The following is a 19,134-nucleotide window of genomic DNA, read 5'->3' as shown; positions in this document are numbered from 1 at the left end:
ATGTGCCCGTTCTCAATCGAGACAGATCTGTGACAGTAATTCAAGTGAAGAATCCAAACTCCTTCAGATAGATAAAAGAAACAGTGCTGTTAATGTGCCCGTTCTCAATCGAGACAGATCTGTGACACTAATTCAAGTGAAGAATCCAAACTCCTTCAGATAGATGAAAGAAACAGTGCTGTTAATGTGCCCGTTCTCAATCGAGACAGATCTGTGACAGTAATTCAAGTGAAGAATCCAAACTCCTTCAGATAGATGAAAGAAACAGTGCTGTTAATGTGCCCGTTCTCAATCGAGACAGATCTGTGACAATAATTCAAGTGAAGAATCCAAACTCCTTCAGATAGATGAAAGAAACAGTGCTGTTAATGTGCCCGTTCTCAATCGAGACAGATCTGTGACACTAATTCAAGTGAAGAATCCAAACTCCTTCAGATAGATGAAAGAAACAGTGCTGTTAATGTGCCCGTTCTCAATCGAGACAGATCTGTGACAGTAATTCAAGTGAAGAATCCAAACTCCTTCAGATAGATGAAAGAAACAGTGCTGTTAATGTGCCCGTTCTCAATCGAGACAGATCTGTGACAATAATTCAAGTGAAGAATCCAAACTCCTTCAGATAGATGAAAGAAACAGTGCTGTTAATGTGCCCGTTCTCAATCGAGACAGATCTGTGACACTAATTCAAGTGAAGAATCCAAACTCCTTCAGATAGATGAAAGAAACAGTGCTGTTAATGTGCCCGTTCTCAATCTAGACAGATCTGTGACAGTAATTCACTGGTACTGGATTTGTGGCTTGTCTTGTTTAATGATTAGTCTGGTAAGGATCATTTTGGTAATGTATTTGTCTACCACAACAATTTCTGGACAATACTGACTAAAGTTCTAAGTTGAAATATGTGGCGAGACAAAGCTGTATAAAGACATTCATGTTTACGACAGAAACTAAGAAAAGACCCTTGTTGAAACGTTTCTCAACCAGATTAAAATGTTTTTAAGTTTCCACAGATTATACGTTTAAATTACAGATGAATTACAGATTCCAAAACTCGTGACAATCCCCCCTCTTCTATTTTATTCCTTATTAGGACCCTAATATTCTCTCCAGTACAACTTGAATTACCTCTCTGATAAATATTATTTTTTGTAGAACTTGAATTACCTGTATGATAAATATTATTTTCTGTAGGACTTAAATTACCTTTATTATAAACATTATTATCCAGTACTGTTTGAATTACCTCTGTTATATTATTATCCAGTATGGCTTGAATTACCTCTGTTATATTATTATCCAGTATGGCTTGAATTACCTCTGTTATATTATTTTCCAGTATGGTTTGAATTACCTCTGTTATATTATTATCCAGTATGGTTTGAATTACCTCTGTTATATTATTTTCCAGTATGGCTTGAATTACCTCTGTTATATTATTATCCAGTATGGTTTGAATCACCTCTGTTATATTATTATCCAGTATGGCTTGAATTACCTCTGTTATATTATTATCCAGTATGGTTTGAATTACCTCTGTTATATTATTATCCAGTATGGTTTGAATTACCTCTGTTATATTATTATGCAGTATGGCTTGAATTACCTCTGTTATATTATTATCCAGTATGGCTTGAATTACCTCTGTTATATTATTATGCAGTATGGCTTGAATTACCTCTGTTATATTATTATGCAGTATGGTTTGAATTACCTCTGTTATATTATTATCCAGTATGGTTTGAATTACCTCTGTTATATTATTATCCAGTATGGTTTGAATTACCTCTGTTATATTATTATGCAGTATGGCTTGAATTACCTCTCTGTTATATTATTATCCAGTATGGCTTGAATTACCTCTGTTATATTATTATCCAGTATGGCTTGAATTACCTCTGTTATATTATTTTCCAGTATGGTTTGAATTACCTCTGTTATATTATTATCCAGTATGGCTTGAATTACCTCTGTTATATTATTATCCAGTATGGTTTGAATTACCTCTGTTATATTATTATGCAGTATGGTTTGAATTACCTCTGTTATATTATTATCCAGTATGGTTTGAATTACCTCTGTTATATTATTATGCAGTATGGTTTGAATTACCTCTGTTATATTATTTTCCAGTATGGCTTGAATTACCTCTGTTATATTATTATGCAGTATGGCTTGAATTACCTCTGTTATATTATTATCCAGTATGGCTTGAATTACCTCTGTTATATTATTATCCAGTATGGCTTGAATTACCTCTGTTATATTATTATCCAGTACAGTTTGAATTACCTCTGTTATATTATTATCCAGTATGGCTTGAATTACCTCTGTTATATTATTATCCAGTATGGCTTGAATTACCTCTGTTATATTATTATCCAGTATGGCTTGAATTACCTCTGTTATATTATTATTGTTATAAAACGGTGTATGATCATCGTCAACAGGCCCAACAGGAATGTTAGGTGCTCTGTATTTTATAAAGAAGAATAACAGCAAAGCGATACATTGGCTGGTCAGACATCAAGACAGTTTCTATGTGCTGGAAGACACACTTTACTGGAATTCACATGCAGGTAAAGGGCATAAACACGTGTTGTGTTTGCTGGTCAGTGTAGTTGTGCTATAAGGTGAATCAATATGTTACATCATGCAATGCAAGGGGAGAGCCAGGCCACCGTTCAGGTGCTGTTCTTGAGCATTTACTGGATAATACACAGTAATATGAAAGCAGTATGCACACTGAGCTGTCAGTAATATGAGAGCAGTATTCACACTGAGCTGTCAGTAATATGAGAGCAGTATTCATACTGAGCTGTCAGTAATATGAGAGCAGTATTCACACTGAGCTGTCAGTAATATGAGAGCAGTATTCACACTGAGCTGTCAGTAATATGAGAGCAGTATTCATACTGAGCTGTCAGTAATATGAGAGCAGTATTCACACTGAGCTGTCAGTAATATGAGAGCAGTATTCACACTGAGCTTTCAGTAATATGAGAGCAGTATTTACACTGAGCTGTCAGTAATATGAGAGCAGCATTCACACTGAGCTGTCAGTAATATGAGAGCAGTATTCAAACTGAGCTGTCAGTAATATGAGAGCAGTATTCACACTGAGCTTTCAGTAATATGAGAGCAGTATTTACACTGAGCTGTCAGTAATATGAAAGCAGTATTCACACTGAGCTGTCAGTAATATGAGAGCAGTATTCACACTGACCTATATTCTACAGAGATACAGGTTCTATAGGGGCCAGTCCTCAGAAAGATCCAGAGATACAGGTTCTATAGGGGCCAGTCCTCAGAAAGATCCAGAGATACAGGTTCTATAGGGGCCAGTCCTCAGAAAAGATCCAGAGATACAGGTTCTATAGGGGCCAGTCCTCAGAAAAGATCCAGAGATACAGGTTCTATAGGGGCGAGTCCTCAGAAAGATCCAGAGATACAGGTTCTATAGAGGCCAGTCCTCAGAAAAGATCCAGAGATACAGGTTCTATAGAGGCCAGTCCTCAGAAAAGATCCAGAGATACAGGTTCTATAGGGGCCAGTCCTCAGAAAGATCCAGAGATACAGGTTCTATAGGGGCCAGTCCACAGAAAGATCCAGAGATACAGGTTCTATAGGGGCCAGTCCTCAGAAAAGATCCAGAGATACAGGTTCTATAGGGGCCAGTCCTCAGAAAAGATCCAGAGATACAGGTTCTATAGGGGCCAGTCCTCAGAAAGATCCAGAGATACAGGTTCTATAGAGGCCAGTCCTCAGAAAAGATCCAGAGATACAGGTTCTATAGAGGCCAGTCCTCAGAAAAGATCCAGAGATACAGGTTCTATAGGGGCCAGTCCTCAGAAAGATCCAGAGATACAGGTTTATAGGGGCGAGTCCTCAGAAAGATCCAGAGATACAGGTTTATAGGGGCGAGTCCTCAGAAAGATCCAGAGATACAGGTTTATAGGGGCCAGTCCTCAGAAAGATCCAGAGACATGCATACTCAGTACAGCAGGTGCATGTACAAATATAAATGTGACATACTGTGCATATGTATAGATCAGACATACAGGCTCCTCCACTTACATCCCCAGATTCTCATAGTCTTAATATCTTGAGCTATAGAATAGTGTTCTTTGATTTCATCCCAATTAAATAAGCCCTATCTCATATTTAAAACCAAGTTCATGCCAGTGTAAACTATACACCTGCAGGCAGTGATGCCCTGTGGTGGTCACACTGCCACACTACAAAGATTACTGAGACTATACTGTAGCTGTAATATCTGGGATGTTTGTCTAGACGATTGGCTTTTACATGGAAAGTTGAATCTGTTTCTCAGGTAAGAGCCTGGTAACACAAGTTTCTCCTATTGTAAAGCACTAGCCAGAAGGCTTATCTACCTTTCTTATAAGTTCTACACGATCCTATGAAAGAACACAGAAGGGATCTGGGACTGTCTCTGCTGTGCTCCACTGTCATGACACAAGAGGGATCTGGGATTGTATGTGCTGTGCTCCACTGTCATGACACAAGAGGGATCTGGGATTGTATTGTATATGTCATGACCTTTCTGTACTCACTATGCCGTGCAGTTGGGTCGTGTCCCTGGCACGAGGCGGGTGTGAAGTGGATCCCATCTTCTGGGCCAGGTGTTGTGAACCATAGAGAGAGTCTGTGGAGGACCACCGGTGCAGAGCCTCCTCACCATCAAAGAAAATCAGCTGCAGAGAGAGCTCTGGATTGAAAGCCTGCAATTGAAACAAAACTCACTTACAATGGGTACGCAAGCTGGAAAGGCAAAAAAAAAGAAAAAGGTCCATAATCCAATAATAATTGTGTGATGTAACGTGAACTGGGAACTCAGTGCTGCTCCTTTTCAATCAAAAGGGGACACTGACACCTACTGGATTAAAGATGTACTGCAGAATAATTACCACAGAGGGACTGTGGCATGTTTTGCAAGTATTGTCAGATTAGAATTCTATTCTTATTAATTTCTTTAAATATTGTCCAAATCAGTGATAAAGTGACAGGCTAATCTTACGCACGGCTAAATGTTCACCTTGTGGCATATAGCACTAACTGCAAAAAGATTTACAAAAAAAAAAAAAAAAACATGTTTAAAGTGAATCTAATGTATGCTGTAGATTGCATTATTAGGCTTAGCCATTATTATTATTATTATTATTATTATTATTATTATTAATAATATTATATAATAATAATAATAATAATAATAATAATAATAATAATAATAATAATAATAATAAATATTAAAATACTGTGTGTTAAGGATAGCATTAGGATTGTTAAAACTGAAGAATTCAGCTTTCCTGTTATAGTAAGATTTTCAAATGTTTAATGTGAAATGGATCTGCTTTTGGAATCTGTGAGTTTACATTATTGACAGTGTCTTGCACAGAAACTGGGCTTGCGGACACCGGGAACAAGTTCATCATTCGGGTAGGAAACCTTTCAATACCCCTTTAACAAAGACAAAAGCACATGGGCAATGAGCCCCTGAAACACACCCAGTACAGGTTCCTCGTAATGCAGTGTGCAGAAATGAAGCAGGCTGTGCAGTTCAGCAGCTTGTTCACAGGGAGCTGCCTGTGTCACTGACTCCTGGATCACACCGACCAAGCTGATCAATCAGCAGGTTTCTGTTTCGCTCTGAGAACCCTGCAGTTTTGCTCAATAATACCTGTGTCACTGACTCCTGGATCACACCGACCAAGCTGATCAATCAGCAGGTTCCTGTTTCGCTCTGAGAACCCTGCAGTTTTGCTCAATAATACCTGTGTCACTGACTCCTGGATCACACCGACCAAGCTGATCAATCAGCAGGTTCCTGTTTCGCTCAGAGAACCCTGCAGTTTTGCTCAATAATGGCGCGAGGGCTCTATCGGTAAACAATGGTAAAGGAAGTCTTTCAACGCTGGGGGCCTTTGTGAAAAACAGCTGCGATTGCCAAACTACTATCAGATGACCTTCATCCTTCTGGCAGTCTCCCATAAAGGCCATCTCTGATTTTACTACACAGAGAGCACAATATTACAGGTGTAGCATGATGGCATGTCGTGCCAGCGATGACTGTGCTGGTAATGTATTTACTGCACCTTTCGTGACAGGAGCTCCTCGTCCTGAGCCTGTGCCAGTTCTAGCAGCATGGCACATGGTGCTGCCGCGTCAGTGGCTCCAACAAACTGGCAGCCGCTCTGCTACGGAGGGAAGTACTTGGAGTCATAGTGGCAGGCTAGCACGAGGCACTGCTTTGCTGCCGGGTTCACGGTGGTGATTATGTTGGAAAAGGTCAGCGGACCATAGGGAGTGTCCGCCTGGAACGTATCCTCTTCTGTCTCCCAGCCGCAACACAGAATTAATAGGTAGCAGGAAAGCAGCAGCTTAATCTTTCAGATTTACATGGCCAGTTTCAGAGACCACTACCGCTATTAGAAAAAAAAAAAATTTGCATTATTTTCTTACAAAAAGAGTATTTATTTGATTTAAAATTTTCTGTCCAACAGATGTGAACTGAGCTTTCATTTAAGCAAGTCAAAATGAAAAAGCTGGTATTGCGTGGATTGATTTTAAATTTGACATTCGAGCAGGCATTCACTGTCTATTAGAAGCCTGGTAGAGCTGGAAGCTGACTGGCAAACCCACAGATCCTGACAGTCACCGACCTGGCGCACAGCGACGCTGCCCGATGAGCCCGGGTATCTCTGCACCAGCAGGGGGCGGAGGTCATACTGCCACATCCGGGTGACATCAGTCTGTGCTAAGACCTGCTGGGTGGCTCATGTGGTCATCATGCTTGGCTTGTGGAACAGCTAATACAAAAGACAAATATTACATACTATATACAGTATGACAGATTTCACATTGTGAGCTAAGATCAGTAACAGGTTTAGAATGCAATGCACACACTCATGAACTGCTTTTCCACAACAGCACAGTCTGCAGTCCAGTGGTGTGTACAGACACTGGGAATACTTCCTCGTATGTGTAACAACGTCCAGTTCCTGAGGTATCCATGGATCACATACACACCCTGGCATGCTGCATGCTCCTTCCAACTGGATTCCTTCTAGTGTTCATTTAGAAAGAACAGAACTAAAACTTCTTTAGAAATGTAACAAGGTTACTGTAGTCAATAGCCCTGTGTATGTATTCTTCTCTCTGCTGCAGTATTACTTCCTATTTTCTGAGTAACCTCTGAAATGTATTTCCCTGTGTTCCTGTCCACATTTTTTATCTTTTTGTTTTCTCTAATATTTATGCTTTTTTTATTTAGTTTTGGACGGTAGATTCCTACAGATAACAGTCAGTCACTATGACTTCATTAAACTGTAACAGCCTCTAATTAGGATTGCCCTTCTCCTCCAAACATGCTCCTGCCTCTCCAAGAGCCAGGTGACGCTGCATCAGGAAATATACCATAGCAGCCATCCTGAAGCCAATGACAGGTCTCTGCAGGTGTGTGTTTTTCTATAGCTCTTAGTTACTCGCTTCTACAATGGTTTGCTCCTTTTAAAAATAGGTGTAAAGTTTTTGGAGGGTCAGCAATTGCCTAAGTGCAAGGCAAAATCCTTACATGACATTAGAATGTTTGTGCCCACTTAGTATCCAGATCACGCCCAATTCATGCTCTTTTCTTCATTTGAATGCATTTCAATATAATTGCAATGGATTGATGATAGCGGGTGCAGAATGCCAGGTGAACACCATTCTTAAACTCAAACTTTAAGGCTGCTAAACTCGATTTAGAGCAGCATTACGTAGTTATTCAGCTCAGTGTTTTCATGTCAGGGATATAGATAACCAGCAAGGCAACCACACAGCACACAGGAGAATGGATTTCGTCATTTCCCCCTAAAGGAATATTGCAGACTCTTTGTATGGTAGTTATTGAGCTCTAGGGTTTCTCCTATATGCACAGATAAGGAGATGTTTGTGGTGAATGGAATCGTTTAATATTTCTGATCAGTGTCTGACACTGTAATTGTAACCTCTTCACTTTGCTCTAGACCCAGTATTTACTCAGTTCTTGAGGTTGGCTAATCAATCATTCATCATTGGCTCAGACAAGTAGTTGAAGTTTTGCAATAAGCCTGTTTGCTCTTCATTGGAACAAAATCTCATTAAAAAATAGTTTTGTTTGATATTTAATGGAACGTTTTTTTACAAATGCCACCAACATTATTGTAATGTTTATTATTGTAAGTAATTATATTTGCCATTCCACTTGCATATTCTGGGCAGAACACAAACAGCACAGACTTTGGTTCCCTAATTGTAGTGCACTGCGTGATGTATATTATTTTTTCCCCTCACTAAGCAAAGAAACCTGTATCTGCCTATCCATCCACCTATTACATATAATAAGTGTTATTAGCCAAAGCAAAGGGATTCATGACTGCAGCCTGCAAAGCCCCTGCTTTCATTATACCTTGTTTTCTGGAATTCAAATGTTGTCATTTATCTTTCTGATTCACTACAGGGGGTGATCAAAGCATCATGTCTCAACAACACGTTGTGTGAACACATCTGATTCAGTGTTGAGGCAAATGCAAGACAGCCTTGCCAGATAAGACGTGTATCTATGAATACCAGAGCCAGGGTTCAAAGTGGAAGTGCCAGCTCCTCCACTGCAAAAAGGAAATAGAAATGAATTGGGCACGACCTGTAATGCAAAGCATGTCTTGGGTTGATGTGTTTGTGAGGAGCTGTCAGGGACCTAAGAACTGAGCTATATGTTCAAAGCTCTCATTGGTCTCATTAAATTACCAAAAAGTCAGTCATTTCCAGAGAAACATGCAAGACAATGTTTTCATTCTTTCTATACGAGGTAGGACCCACAGGGTTATAAGGAAAGGGGAATGTGGAGTGTGTTATCAGGCTTCTTGCACCCTGCTTTCACAATGGAATCCAATTGAAATACACAGACACACACACTCACACAAACACACACAGATGCACACAGAGACATCTACCCATCCTCTTTCTCTGAACATTCTACCCATTCTCTTTCTCTGAACATTCTACCCATCCTCTTTCTCTGAACATTCTACCCATCCTCTTTCTCTGAACATTCTACCCATTCTCTTTCTCTGAACATTCTACCCATCCTCTTTCTCTGACCCATTCTCTTTCTCTGAACATTCTACCCGTTCTCTGAACATTCTACCCATCCTCTTTCTCTGAACATTCTACCCATCCTCTTTCTCTGAACATCCTCTTTCTCTGAACATTCTACCCATCCTCTTTCTCTGAACATCCTCTTTCTCTGAACATTCTACCCATCCTCTTTCTCTGAACATTCTACCCATCCTCTTTCTCTGAACATTCTACCCATCCTCTTTCTCTGAACATTCTACCCATCCTCTTTCTCTGAACATCCTCTTTCTCTGAACATTCTACCCATTCTCTTTCTCTGAACATTCTACCCATCCTCTTTCTCTGAACATTCTACCCATTCTCTTTCTCTGAACATTCTCGTTCTCTGAACATTCTACCCATCCTCTTTCTCTGAACATCCTCTTTCTCTGAACATTCTACCCATCCTCTTTCTCTGAACATCCTCTTTCTCTGAACATTCTACCCATCCTCTTTCTCTGAACATCCTCTTTCTCTGAACATTCTACCCATCCTCTTTCTCTGAACATCCTCGTTCTCTGAACATTCTACCCATCCTCTTTCTCTGAACATTCTCTTTCTCTGAACATTCTACCCATCCTCTTTCTCTGAACATCCTCTTTCTCTGAACATTCTACCCATTCATTTTCTCTCAATACAAATAAACAAACCGCTTTCTTCAGCCCAGGTGTTAAACTCCTGACATCATTCTGTTTGGTGTTTTATACTGGCACTGGAGTTTGTACTGGTAGAGATCGTTCCCTCTGATTCTGTGCAAATGCGGACAAACGCGTTGCTCTTCCTTCAGCCCAGTCAGTTTCCTTTCTCTGAACATTCTCTTTCTCTGAACATTCTACCCATCCTCTTTCTCTGAACATCCTCTTTCTCTGAACATTCTACCCATTCATTTTCTCTCAATACAAATAAACAAACCGCTTTCTTCAGCCCAGGTGTTAAACTCCTGACATCATTCTGTTTGGTGTTTTATACTGGCACTGGAGTTTGTACTGGTAATCGAAATCTGAACTAAATAACAGTTCGTTTTTTATTATCAGTTCATTATGAGTCCCAATATCTAATGATCTAATGTTAATAACTGAACATTGTGACTAGTATCTGTAGACCGCGACAGATAACCTTACCACTATATATATATATATATATATATATATATATATATATATATATATATATATATATATAGTATATCATTGATATATATTTTCAAATAAACATCAAAAACTACCTTTTTATGTGTAAAAAAATAAAAAAATTAATAATGGTAAAATATAGAAACATAATACATAATAATAATAATAATAATAATAATAATAATAATAATAATAATAATAATAATAATAATAACACATTTGCATATTACACCAAAAACGTGTTGTCCTACTTTAATTCAACAGCCTTTATTCATATGACAAAATCTCTGTTTTAAAAGCTCAGCCTGTTAATCAGGTTTCAAAGATGATGATGATGATGATGTTGATTATTATTATTATTATTATTATTAGTAGTAGTAGTTAATCCAATACCTTTTCTTGCGTCCATGGTATTTTACCGGTCTGCCCACTGGTCTGGCTGATAATTGCGGTCAAACAAAATCCAATACCTAACAGACACATCACAGAGGTCCTGCAGCACCCAGACATCTCCATGTTAGACACACACGCACGCTGGTCTCTTTCACCCCCCGCATCGACACTATGCAATGCGATCAACTGCATCACGGGGGCGGAGCATTCGCTACGTCATTCATTCATTCATTCCTTCACCGCGTTTTTAAGAGAACGGTCTTCTAATTCCAATGAATTTTTAATGTATCCCAGCTCATGGAAAATGTGCCTATTTTAATATTGCCTTTATACTGAATAATGGTCATTGTAAAATGATCGTAAACACGGGTTCTCCCATACCTGGACAAGAAGAAGGGGTCAATACAGCTCTGTAAGAGTTAATGAAAGTAATGTTAAAAGTGTACAATGCACTAGTAAGACCTCATCTTGAATATTGTGTGCAGTTCTGGTCACCTCGCTATAAAAAAGATATTGCTGCTCTAGAAAGAGTGCAAAGAAGAGTGACCAGAATTATTCCGGGCTTAAAAGGCATGTCATATGCAGACAGGCTAAAAGAACTAAATCTGTTCAGTCTTGAACAAAGAAGACTACGTGGCGACCTAATTCAAGCATTCAAAATTCTAAAAGGTATTGACAATGTCGACCCAAGGGACTTTTTCAGCCTGAAAAAAGGACCAGGGGTCACAAATGGAGATTAGACAAAGGGGCATTCAGAACAGAAAATAGGAGGCACTTTTTTACACAGAGAATTGTGAGGGTCTGGAATCAACTCCCCAGTAATGTTGTTGAAGCTGACACCCTGGGATCCTTCAAGAAGCTGCTTGATGAGATTCTGGGATCAATAAGCTACTAACAACCAAACGAGCAAGATGGGTCAAATGGCCTCCTCTCTTTTGTAAGTCCCATTACCAAACCCCCACGGATTACACCTTCCTCTCGCCTCCCCCTACTCTGCTACAATACTTAAAAAAAAACCAAATGTTCTTATGTTCTTAAATAAGCAACAGAGCAATAGCGTCACCTGATCGCACGGGCATTGTCGCACGCTGTAACAGGTTGTTGACCCCCCCCCTGACCCCCCCCCCCCCCCCCCCCCCCCCCAAGAACCTCACAGGTTCAAGGTGTGCTTTGTAGTGATTAGCTCACTAATCGCTCAGCAGCTACAAGCAGACCACTGCGAAAGATTTTCATTTGATTATGAAATACATTTTCATTCATAGTTTCTAGCAATGGGGTGTGACCATAAATCACCCCCCCCCCCCCCCCCCATATAATGGCCCCATATAAAGCAAAGGAAAAAAATTGAAAACATTTTCAATGAAAAATATATTTGTGTCCAAAGCTTATTTTTTTCCGCTGTTTTATTTTTAATATTGAATGCACGACAGGGTAAATGACACTTTGCCTTCTGTAGTCCCATTCTTACCCAGCAGATGGCAGTATTACTGCCAAACACATTTGTCAAGAGATGGGAAGACTTGGGATGTGGTTGAAACTTTGAAATAAAGTCCCCCCTAACCCCCTCTTTTATTAAGGTATGAGGTTATTGATTTGAATCCTCCTAGGACTCAGTCAGCAATGTAGTGTAAAGACTTAGAGACCTAGTCCTAAAGAAGATCATTATATGTTTATTATAAACTTAGATGTGTTGTATAACCTTCAGCATCTTACTGATTTCCAGTGCCAGGGAACAGTTTTGAGACGGTTTGAAAACAAAAAACACACTTTTCAGAGAAATACCTCCCGTGGTTTTAGTAAAGTACACTGCTATAGTGTTCCAAATCAAAAACTACTGCATATTATGCTGATATTTCAATGCTGAAATAACAACATTCTGCAGAATTAACATTACAAAATCTGTGATTTCAATTGTGCTAAAACAGTTATTATTAAATATGATACATATTCACAGACCCACTTATATTTTCCGGAAAGAGAGAGAGCAATACAATGTGATACCTTTAGCTAATTGGGATACTAGCTTTCAATTTGAGGTTTGACTGCTGAGAATTTAAACAAATGAAGCATCTTAAACACTGATGCCATTGTATATCATGTTTTGGCCTGAGAACAATGAACTGAGCTTCAGCGTTTGGAGAATGTTTCAGATTTTTGGTTTTTTGTTTAACCCAGCTGTGTGTAGGTTGAAATGCTGATGCATGTGGCTCTGGTTGCAAGTCAGTTAACTCTTTTAAACACGTCTGTCCTGGCTGTAGGGTGTGGAGGACTGGGGTGCCCTTTGGCACAGTACACTGCAGCAGCTGCCACTGTCATCTAAATCACTGTGACGTTTTACTTCTGCTGGATTATGATGTGTGAAGAGGTGTGAGAGTCACTGTGCACCTGCATAGTGTTCTGTGCCTGGCCAGTGTATACTTGCAGCGAGAGCGTGCATGGACTGGCAATAATAATAATAATAATAATAATAATAATAATAATAATAAATAACATGTGTACACTGCATCGTCGTCATCACCGTGAATCTTGGAACATACACATATATGAAAACAAACTTTTGGAGGTCTGCTTTTGACGCCATGGCAACTACAGTCACTCATTTCTATCGATGTGTTTGTGATGTCATTTACTGCACAGTTAATGATGTAACAATCTACTCTTCCTTTCTATTTAAACCTCCAGGCATCGTGGTATTGACTCTATCCATTTATTATTAGGTAAATTCTCCTTCTGTAGTGTACATTATCATCATGTTTATAGATTCTAAATAAACTACACACTGCATTTGTTGTGTCGTTGTAAACTTGAGCTACTGGTTCATTTATTTATTTATTTTTATGTTTGATCAGTGATTTATTTCAACAGGACCTCTTTATGAGATACGAGAGGTTTATAAAGGATTTTTATGGGTTTTCCTTTTCCGAAGGAAATAACAAATTCTTGCATGATTTAGTTATTTAGGCATTTTTATTTCATTAGTGTTCCAAAGCCTCCCTTTTAAAAAGTATTCATTTCTAGATCCATTCCTAAAAAAGGACTTATTTGTAGCCTAATATACAGGAGATGTGTTGCTTTGCTCTTTATTGGTTTGTTTAATAAAAGTGTATTTTTTCAAAGACATATGTATCCTATTAAAATATAGACTTTACTAAACGATTTACAATAGCATTGCATAAAGGAATGTGATATCTGCTGTATATAAGTGCACAAACAGCATCACTGCTAAATAATACGTGAGCAGAATCATAACTGATCTGTTTCTTCATGTAGGCTCAACTCTAAGTAAAGTATGTACTTTTGTGGCAAAGTGGTTAACAGTGTGCAGGAGTGATCAATAAACAGACAGACAATGGTAATCCAGGTGTAATGCTGTTTTATTTGTATATTCCAATGATCTTTAACACCCACACGTAACGCAATCACAAGTCCACAGTGAGTGCTCTAGTGCTTGTGGTGCAAATGCAGTTAATCGTGAACAATAGTGTGGTGCTGTCCGGGTTGGTGCTGGCCTTTGATGACAGCTCTGGATCTTGTTAGCCGTCTAATAACAACAAGCAAGAATAATTAGACACGACAAACAAACAAAACACGATAAAATTACAGGTTTTCCTTCCAGTTCAGCATTAACCATACAAAGGAACAGATCACTTCGCTATGTCCCCCTTTTTTTAAAATTTAGTCATTGCCAATTATTTTTGTTGTTAACCCCTATGTCCCCTTTCGTACCGTCAATCATGACCCCTTGGTTAATGAGCACAACCGCTCCTCCAATCTGCCGCTGCCACATCATTTCCCTTCCAGGTCAATGATTTAGTGTACCGTAGCTCAGCCCCCTTTTCTAGATGCACGACTTCCGTCTATCCCTGGGAATGAATTGTCTGGCCATCCAGTCCAGGGCACTATTCCCTTTACACAGCGCCCTCACAGGTCAGGAGGGAGATTTATCACCAAGAATCATTCTGTCTTTGTCACAACCTTATAACATTCAACTGACTTCTGATAATGTTCTGCAGCTTATTCAACAGTATCCTTCTGTGTTGCAAACAGTCTCAGAACTAAACTCAGATGTGCCACACATGCTCACTGTTACAGTACTGAAATATGTCATACCCATATATATGTCCTGCATGATTCCTCTGCACTGTACATGTGCAGACCAGGTGGCAGTCTTGTCTGTAGTTTGTAGACCTGTGGTGTAGTTAAGCAGTGAAAATGGGTCAGGTTAAGTGCACAATACTATACAAAACTTTTACAAAGGGATCAACAGCGGATCATGGCTTTCAAAACAGCATGGCTTGTAAAACGACTGTGTATTGCAACTGCTACTAAGTATTATTTAACTGTTCTATGAAACGGTTGAAGTGATGAAGTATTTTGAAGGATATTTTTTCCTGAATGCTGATGTTTTTATGTATGACGTTGTGGCTGACTGCTCAGACAATGTCTCCACACGCTACTTGGTTAATGAGGCCTGTATTCTCAGTGGGAAATCTTTGGCTTCGACCAGTGCTCTGAGACTTGAGAGACAGGTAGGAACATCTTTAATATCAAGCTGGGCTGATCTTTCTACCTTAGGAATACAGTAACTTAAGGAAACAGCAGACCAATAAATCAATCCAGTGTACAGCTATGGCCAAAAGTTTTGCATTACCTAGAATTTTAGGATTGAGACACAATACAAAAAAACCCCCCAAAACATCATGTAATCAAAGAAACTACAAAAGGACATTGCAAAAATGTACCAGAAGCCATGATAATGTTAGATTATGTTTGAATTTTGGTCAGTTTTTTTTAAAGTATTGTAGCAGAGTAGGGGGAGGCGAGAGGAAGGTGTAATCCGTGGGGGTTTGGTAATGGGACTACATTCCCCAGAATGCCATAGGAGAGCTAGAATGAAGTTCACCTGGATCTAGCTGAATGAGGGACAACTGCCTGTGATTAGTAGGCAGAGATATGAAAGCAACACAAACGTTTGACCAGGACTGTATGAAGGAAGGGGAAAGCCTGTCGGTGTGTCTAAATCCTTTGAAAAGACTTGTGTGGTCAGAAGGATAAAAAAGGTACTGTGTGAACCTACGTTGCATCGGTGTGCTTCTGCAATCGGTAAATGGCTTAGCCGTCCGATATAGTTAGAAAAAAGGAAAGTATAGTTTAGCCCTCTGCATGGGAGGTAGGGGTTAGGGTTACTTTTGGAAATAATACAAGTGCTGAAAGTAAATAACTCAAGCCAACCATTCTGGCTCTGGATCTGCTGATTTTAAAAAAGTGAACAAGCCCTGGCCGTCGCTTTATTAATATGTATATCTTCATGGCTGCCTTTTTTATTTGAGGATAGATATTCATATTGGTGATGCTACGTTTGTCTTTCTGTAAACTCTCTAACTCATGCTGAAATGTGACTTCAACTCACTGTGTATAACTACAGAGGCGGTCTGTGCTACAGATGTCTGGGTGAGTCTCCTATTTCCTGCATTGTGAAGTCAGAGGGAGGGGTTCTAGGTGTGGGTAAGTCTCCTCTTTCCTACATTGTGAAGTCAGAGGGAGGGGTTCTAGGTGTGGGTAAGTCTCCTCTTTCCTACATTGTGAAGTCAGAGGGAGGGGTTCTAGGTGTGGGTAAGTCTCCTCTTTCCTACATTGTGAAGTCAGAGGGAGGGGTTCTAGGTGTGGGTAAGTCTCCTCTTTCCTACATTGTGAAGTCAGAGGGAGGGGTTCTAGGTGTGGGTAAGTCTCCTCTTTCCTACATTGTGAAGTCAGAGGGAGGGGTTCTAGGTGTGGGTAAGTCTCCTCTTTCCTACATTGTGAAGTCAGAGGGAGGGGTTCTAGGTGTGGGTAAGTCTCCTCTTTCCTACATTGTGAAGTCAGAGGGAGGGGTTCTAGGTGTGGGTAAGTCTCCTCTTTCTTGCATTGTGTGGTGAAGTCATAGGACTGGAGAAGCAGAGCAAGCCCAATGCTTGAAATCAATGGGAAAGGGGCTCTCGGATCCTGCAAATCATGCACAGGCATTAAGTTATATAAAAGAACAAGGCAGTGTTTTCATCACTGTGTTGCTGTAGAAAGGAGCTGCCCTCAATTATTTATGGGTTGAGTTATTTAAAAATAAGCCACTTGCTGATATTGCAGCCACATGAGACATTCTCCAGTGTACTCCAGCTTAATCGTTGCTACTGGTAGGAAAAATGTACCTCTGTTTCTTTTCATGAACAAAAACTCCAATATAAGCAATATAAAATATCTTCCGTGGTCAAACTTGGTCATTTCGCTGGTGGTTTGCCCCTGTTGTGGTTTAATGAGATGGACCTCAGTCTATACTTTTCTGTTGAGTGTGCTTTTTTTCACAGGCGGTTCCTAAGAAATTGATTGGTATTTTGGTCGAGTGGTTACAAGACTCCAAGCCAGAAGGTTCTGGGTTTGAATCCCAGGACAGCACTGACCCAGCGTGTGTCCAAAGGCATCCAGCTGTACAACGTGGTAGAGAAACTGTACACATCTAGAAACCAGCTGATGCATCTGGGCAGGGCTGCCCTGCAAAAATAAATAAATAAATAAATAAATAAAAATAAATAATGCTAGAACAATGTTCCTGTCAGGAGCTGTGGTTTACATGAGTGTCATTTATTTCTTTAATACTATTACTCACTTCCCTCATTGGTTTCAAATAATGTTTACTGATGTGCATAGCAACTAGAACGCTTCTCCATTACTGGTTGTTTTATTGAAGGAAGACTCTGTCTTAGTTTGGCTTTAGTAAGACTGCAGGGTGGTCCTGTTCTAAATACAAAATGCAAGTTTAACAATAAATAAACGATACGCTCGTCGATGCAACAGGTTCATTTACTCTGCTCTCACTGCGGGGGGCATGGGGTTAAACTGGGTTCAACCAAGTGAAAAGAGTTCGGGTTTGCCTCAAGAGGAAAATAACAACAAAGTCGAAAGCAGCTTCATTGCAGGAAAGAACCCTTGTTATTGTTTGAAGTCTTTTCTTGCTAGTTTTCTTAAAAGGATCTAATTCCTCTGAAGAACCACAATGCAGGAAGCAAAGCGTCTTCAGTCTCCTGATTTCCATAATGGTATCCCACATTGTGAATAAGTGTGTGGCAGAGCAAAGTTCTGCCCTTTTTAAATTGACAGGGATGGGGTTAATTATGTTCAGGTGGCTGGGGTTGATTAGTTGATTAGGTTAATTAACAATCAATCAGTGCCCAGCCACCTGACATACAAGGAGGCCTCTGCTTCTCATTTGGGAAGAGGGAGCTGAGGAAGCAGGTTGGTGTTTGTGGGGTTTTGTATTTGTGAATCCAGTGAAGGCATTGCCCAGCCTGGAAACCTTAATTTTGCAAGTTTTGTTTTTGTATTGCTTTATTTGTGTTTAAATCCCTTTATTTTTGCCCTTTTGCATGTTTATTTTGTGTTTATTTATAATAAAAGTATATTTGTTTGAACTGCAGTCTGTCTCTGGGCCTCTATCCACCCACCAGCCTGCCACAAAGTGTTATTATAAAATGACTGTTACTGTTTAATGACTTTTACAAAAATACAGAGAAGCGTGTGGTTTGAGGTGATGGTTTTTAATAACTGAGAAATGACATTTTTAATGGTAAATGGTGCTGCATTTAGATCTGCCCTTGTTTACAGTTACTGCAGTGTCAGGGCAATTCCTGAGGCAACAGCAGAACCCACATCTCCTTCTCCTAGCATTAGCGAAGAGCTAGCTGTCGGGTCTTGGTAGCTTACAAGCACAGCCCTCTCGCTGTTGAATTGTCTTGCAGACGCTATGAAGTTTGGGGAACCCTTGTGGTCAGGGTTGGATTAGTTCAAGCCAACTTCCACTGAATAAGAGGAAGTGAAAAATGTTTACTTCTCATTTCATAGTCTTTCTCATGCGCTGACTAAGTGTGGTCTGGCTCATATTTTGGAAATACAAATTTGTGAAGATTAAGATTATTTCCAATATGATATATTTTGTGACTCTTACTATATTTTTTTTTTTTTACATATTTAACCTATGGTAATCCCAATGACAATGCATATACCGCTTCAGTAATGTACATTCATTTATATTGAATATCAGACCAAATAATATCCTATTGTTACAGTAATGTGCAGTTACCATGATGCAGTGACAATTAAGTCACAAGGGGAGCTCTGTTGTTGATAAGCTCAGGAAATATCCTGAGGATGCACTGAGCATTTCCACTACTGTGTGTAAATCAGAATGCCTCCAGCCTAACATGCTTTAAATGTTTGTTTGTTTGTTTTAAAGAACATGTTTCTTAAAGGTTCTGCATGCTGTATGGTACATGCTTGTTGGGTGGGGTTGGATTCTGACTTGATTTCCTCTTAAGAACATAAGAAAGTTTACAAATGAGGAGGACATTAATCCCATCTTGCTCGTTTGGTTGTTAGTAGCTTATTGATCCCAAAATCTCATCAAGCAGCTTCTTGAAGGATCCCAGGGTGTCAG

General features: G+C 39.5%; 1 long non-coding RNA gene across 1 annotated transcript; it reads right to left on the bottom strand.

Moving 5' to 3' along the window:
• Positions 1 to 4,580: 4,580 nt before the first annotated feature.
• LOC121316610 lies at positions 4,581 to 10,782 on the bottom strand. Its single transcript, XR_005950427.1, has 3 exons — positions 10,674 to 10,782; positions 6,678 to 6,824; positions 4,581 to 4,739 (listed from the first exon to the last, which is right to left on the bottom strand). It is a non-coding gene; the product is annotated as an uncharacterized LOC121316610 (long non-coding RNA).
• Between the last annotated feature and the right edge of the window lie 8,352 nt (positions 10,783 to 19,134).

Source organism: Polyodon spathula, chromosome 6 (assembly GCF_017654505.1).
Source record: "Polyodon spathula isolate WHYD16114869_AA chromosome 6, ASM1765450v1, whole genome shotgun sequence".
Taxonomy (NCBI): Eukaryota; Metazoa; Chordata; class Actinopteri; order Acipenseriformes; family Polyodontidae; genus Polyodon; species Polyodon spathula.
The sequence above is the reverse complement of the archived record's forward strand: the minus strand, read 5'-3'. Positions and strand labels throughout refer to the sequence as shown.